Source organism: Branchiostoma lanceolatum, chromosome 8 (genome assembly GCF_035083965.1).
Source record: "Branchiostoma lanceolatum isolate klBraLanc5 chromosome 8, klBraLanc5.hap2, whole genome shotgun sequence".
Lineage (NCBI taxonomy): Eukaryota > Metazoa > Chordata > Leptocardii > Amphioxiformes > Branchiostomatidae > Branchiostoma > Branchiostoma lanceolatum.
Genome location: NC_089729.1, coordinates 20,464,629 through 20,470,424, shown reverse-complemented (window position 1 = coordinate 20,470,424; position 5,796 = coordinate 20,464,629). Strand labels below are relative to the sequence as shown.

At 39.7% G+C, this 5,796-nt stretch overlaps 1 long non-coding RNA gene across 1 annotated transcript in view; it reads left to right on the top strand.

Moving 5' to 3' along the window:
- Window positions 1–930: 930 nt before the first annotated feature.
- LOC136440527 (uncharacterized) overlaps window positions 931–5,796 on the top strand; it is a 5,691-nt gene continuing 825 nt past the window's right edge. The window contains exons 1-2 of the long non-coding RNA XR_010756679.1: window positions 931–3,133; window positions 4,648–5,796. The exon at window positions 4,648–5,796 is cut by the window's right edge and continues 825 nt beyond it. This is a non-coding gene — a long non-coding RNA (uncharacterized lncRNA). The remainder of the gene's footprint in view (window positions 3,134–4,647) is intronic.

Here is a 5,796-nt window from a genome sequence, read left to right as displayed (position 1 = left end):
GTTGATTACTTTTACTGCTTAGATCAGGACTGTAAGCACGGAGATGGTAGAGTGTCTCGGTCGGAGGCCTGACTGTTTTGGAGATAGTTTATTAATATTATGCAAATGATGGGATGCTATGGAATGTTGTGTACCTCTCCCTCTCAAAACTTTTCATAACAATTGAAATATTATATTATATATACAGATAGGAATCTAGAGCATTACATTTATAATAGAAACACCGCAAAAAAGTTTTTTCCAATGCAGGCGTAATTTTAACCTTTGAAATTGATCATTTCTTCAGTATGACACAGTATCTACAACACAAGGACAGGAGTTAGGGGGCAGTGAAGTTGTTCTAACCACATCATGCCCTGTAGATGTAAGAGTTAGTGCTCCAAATTGGATTGACTATTTAAACCAACCAGTTCTAGTTTTGAAAATGCAGGGGTTGATTTAAAAGGCAGTCTCTCATTGGTTGACCGAATTAGTCCACCTGGCCATTATGATAAAGATGTGACCGTATACGGCAACACCATATATGACCATGTGAGTAAAACAGCCATTCATCTCCAATGGTGTATCCCAAAATTCGAACAAATTTCGAGCATGTGTTCTATGTACCCCCATAGCAACTTTCGGGTCACTCGGCTGAAATCAAAGAGCATATGAAAATGGCAAAAAAACTTTCAAAAGTCATTTTAAAGCCCCATATAGAAAAAAAAATGAAAGAAAACGGCAATTCTACCCTTGTGCAAAAGTTTGAGTCATTTGGCCAAAATATGACAGAGATTAATCGATCTGAAGATTTGACAGGAGAAGAAGAAGAACAAACATCAGTGAAAGCAATATATCACAACCACCCTGTAGTATGGGTGAAATATAAGCGTCATACAAGTTTCGTATTGTAAACACAGCTTGCGGAAGATTTCTTTCACGAAAGAAATTTCGTGTGGGATGGTGTCGGATTTTTTTGCGGAACCTATTCGAATTCTGCGAAATTTGCACAAAGTTCTGTGGATCATGGAATTCACCGCACGTTTCTGCGGGACGTTACGCACTCTTCTGTGGTACTGAAAAATTCTTCAAGACGTCTCGCGAAACTTGATGCGTGTTTCGTGGCCTGTGTATATCGCTGGATTATTGTTAGCTTTTCTGACTGCATTCGCTGCAATCATATACGGACGTACATGAAACTATACATGCAATTATTTGTGTAAGTAGTCACCATACCACTGCCCACTGCCTCGGTAGGAATTCGCCGTATTCTATGGAGGGTTTTTCCCCATTTGTCAACAGAATAACCTCGAACAGCTGCAGTTTGGGGAATTTGAAAGACCCCTCCCCATTGTCTGTATCCGAGTTGACGAATCACGCCATCGCTTACACTATATGTCGCGCGCCTATTGGTTGCCGCTTTCGTGACGCTGAAGTGCCGGTGGTTGTGCGTTAAAATAACCATGTTATGTTATGTTATGAATTGTTATATTATTGTAATTTTGTTAACTGCGATTGACCCTCTAAGTGACTACTTTGTCAGTATTCTGTTACTATTATTATTGTCTGATGTGTTATTGTTATCATTTACTACTATAATTATGTTATGAATCGTTAGATCTATGACATTTTTTCGTTAATTTAGATGGGGGAAGACCTTGTATAAGCCATTATGGCTTTTTTTCTTCCCCCAGTACGCATATTTTCTTCTTGTTCTATTTTGTAATACAATATGATTTTAATATGTGCGAATAAACCAAATCAAATCAATCAAACCACGAATCCATTTAAAGTCTCAAAATAAATCATTTTAAAGTAGAGTCGATTCCACATTACCGAGAGGGTGTTTGTTGCCTTTTGTTCTAACATTTGCAAAACCTTTGTAACAATCTAAGGGAGGTAAGTGACTGTTTAGAACAATTTCCAACATTCATGTGATGTTCTAAATAGTTTCTGCTGTGTTCCAACATGTTAGACAAATTTCTAACATTACACATGTTATTTGTATTATTTTCGAAACTGTTGGAAAATAGGTTGATCATTTGTTCCTATATGTTCCAACATTATAACAACATGGTATAACTGGGTCAGTGGGATGGGAACAGGGCAATTCACACATCCCTTCAAAGTATAGGGGATTAGGCCTGGGTGCCATGCATAGACACCTCAAGATAAAGGTCCAGACGTGAAATCTAAAAATATACAGAGGCAGACAATAGAGTGCGATTAGCACCTACTTTTATGGGGGCAATAACCCAAATCTACCATTTGAAAAATGATGCAAATTGTTCCAACATGTTCAAACTGTGAAACAATCGCATAGATGTTTGAAAATTGTTCTAAATAAAGAGACATTTGTGCAATTACTTTCCAAATAGTTCCAACATATATTTATAAGTTAAAACATGTTCAAACTTTCAGTCTTGATTGTTTGAACAATTTAGAACATTTCGACTGGAATAGTCTTTTACCTAAAATTGTTTGAACTCACTAGCAATATCATCTGAAAACCCTCTCGGTGACATGGAATTGACTCTAGTGTATGCCAAAAAAAATAATGGGGTCCTTTGGGTTAATATCCAATGCACAACTACACCAAATTCAAGGTCCTTTGGATTCAATACCAAGGCACTGGAGGCCATCATGTGCGTTTTTGGTCTGAAAATGAGCAAAAAACTCAATAAGATTATTTTAGAGACAATAAAAAAAAAAGAAATGAAGAAAAAGAACGTCTTGGAGTGTACATCTGCATACCAATTTTCAGCTTATTCGGGCCACGGACGACCGATTCGATTTGATTTGTAGATTTCACAGGAGGAGGAGGAGGAGGGGAGGTTTTTGATGGGGGGTCTTAAATTGGACAGGATTTCCTATAGCTGACATACCAATTCTGTGTGTAATTCGAGTGTAGACGGTAGATTTACCACTATGTAAGATTACCATTTGATGCCAGACTCAAAATTGGATTTGATTTACTTTATTCCTTAGAGCATGTATCATGTATCGTTAGGTACCTATAGGCATAAGAAGATGTGTTGAACTATCATTGGTTCATTTCAGAATCACTATTTATTTGCTAATTTTTTCTCTGTTTCTTTTTCTTCGTTTGCAGGGGTTGATCGTGGCTGTCTTATACTGTTTTCTTAACGGAGAGGTGAGAAACTGTTTTCTTCTATTCAACTTGGTCCGCCTATGACTGGAAATTTATCAACCTTGGTAAATGGATAAACTTTACATCTAACAGCGAATTATGTAGGAAACATTATCTGTCCAACTGGCAACGATTTAGCCTTTTTATAATTTTCAAATCAATTTAATACAATTTCATGAGGAGCAAATCAAACTACTTCTACGCGTGAAATAGGGTGAGTTGATGTGTGTCTGTTGGGGGATGTGTATGTGTATGTCCATCTGTATGTGCATGTGCATGTGCATGTGCATGTGAATGTGAATGTGCATGTGCATGTGTATGAATGAATGGATGAATGAAAACTTTATGTGTATGTGTTTGTGTATGTGTATGTGTATGTGTATGTATATGAATGAAATGAAACGGTAAAAGGATGATAATGTCATTCAATGCCTGCCTTTTTTTCTACCGGTATATCTAAAAAACGTTCTGCTTTGTCATAAACTTACTCTTTGCACAGAAAGCCTTTATAAAATAGTCTGGGCCGCTTGGGGGTCCAAGTTTTGCCTGGAGTGCGGTTATACATGTAAATAATGACCACTTATTTGCGCAGAAATTTCTCAACTTTGCTAACGTGGCCAATTAAGTTTTTCTGTTTTGGATGGCATGTACGGAACAAGTATTCTTTTCTGAGCCGACGATTCGATGCCTCAAGCTCATCAGGGCAATACTGATTGATTCCCGGTGCACTGAAGCCAGGTGTTACTGCTAAGAATGCAGTCCCAAACGTTAAGTATTGTTAGGCAACAATGGCGAGATGATGCGGTTCCAAATGTAAAGAACAGCTGCATAGATATATTAAATGTAAATTTCTAAGCAACAATGCTGAGCTAATGCGGTCCTAGATGTAAAGAGTTATCACACACATGAATATTGTAAAGCAATGATAAAACCATTGTGTGTTGTTGAGAATGTGGTCCCAGATGTGACTGAGTCTATACCCCCCCCCTCATCACGGTCCATGACTGGGGTGGATTTTCTGATATATATCATGATCCCAACAGACTCCTTGATCCAACGAATACATCTGTTGTCCTCTCGTTCTATCACCTTGGCCCCGCCCCAGTCTATTACACAGTCATTTCTTGTCATATGATCAGTGACTGCTGATTTGTTATCTTGCTTCTCAGCTTCTTTCTTTCTTGCTCTTGTGTACCTCTCCCCCATCTGTTCCTTAATACTCTGCATCCAAATATTCTCCCTGTCTCCCCCATGTACACCTTCTTGCAAGGTATTTTGTATACACAATCTGTTTTCACTGAGTCTTCAAGTTTCTCATTGGGGTGTACTAGCTATATATAGTAGGCTTCTTGGGTGAGTTTTGGGTTTGACTGCCGTGGTTCTCTTAAGTGTGTGACTCCTTTTATAAAGGGTAGAGTAACTCTTCCGTTTGACTTCTCCTCTTGTTTCATGTCACGGACGCGTCATCTCAGGTCTGACGTCACTAGCATGTGTTTCTCGCCTGTTTTCCTGCCCAGGTACAGACGGAGTTGAAGAGAAGATGGCGGCTGTGGAGGGAATGCCGAGCTCTGGGTGGGCTCCAACACGTTGCAATGCAGCACACAACCATGTCACTGATGAGCCGGGGGTCTTCGCGTGACAGTCCTGCCAACACGCCCCCGAGAAGCCCTCTGACGTCACGGAACGCACCCCCGAGAAGCCCTCTGACGTCACGGAACGCACCCCCGAGAAGCCCTCTGACGTCACGGAACGCACCCCCTAGAAGCTCCACGGCGTCACAGGCACCTCAAGAGTCCCCCCTGCTTATTCACAATGGGAAGCACCGAATGGCAAACACAACTATATAAGGCCATGTTGATTTGATAAGGGTCCTATCACGCTTGCGCGCATATTCGAGTTCCGTAAAAATATTATTTTGGTTTAGATAAATTTCACGGGGAAGAAGTTTTTTTTTACTTTGACCCACCGTTGTGCAGCCTAGTTATCGACCCAAGAAATGACTTCTTTGTTTGCAAACTTAACCTAACCTAAACTCAAAAATGTTCATACGCAACTCATGCGGACTCAATATACGCACAAGTGTGAAGGGGGTCTTTATGGATGATATCCGCGCGCGCAGCAATTTTCATCCGTTTAAAAAAAACAGTACTTTCGGCCTTACTGCAAATCATACAAACCAGCTGCAAAATGAGAAAACATATGCTGTAAATCGTAGAAATAAACATTTCGGAAAACGGATACTTATGTCGCAGAATGTCAAAGTCAATTTTAAAGTCTTCAAAGAAGAAGATGTGAAAAATGAAGAATCTGTATCCAGCAGTATACCATACTCGGTGTGTTGTTTATCCTTCCTGACCACGTAGATTTCATAATGAAGGCAACTTTTTTTGCCAAACTTTTTTTATTCGCACACTCGCTTCAGTTTTGGGATTCCCAGGGGTGTAATTCATATAATCAAATCAATCTGGCCGAAATGCGCATGGAGGAAGCTTGCTGCTCGATGTGCCACTTGGCACGGGAGGATCTAATTCTAAGTAAGTAAATACGCATTAAAGATTCGGAGATTTCCTCCGGACGTTTCAAATGCTATCCATCACTGTTGTTCAGCGTCGCGAGAATGAACTGGCAGAACGAATCAATGTTATTACATAAAACTGAAAAAAGGA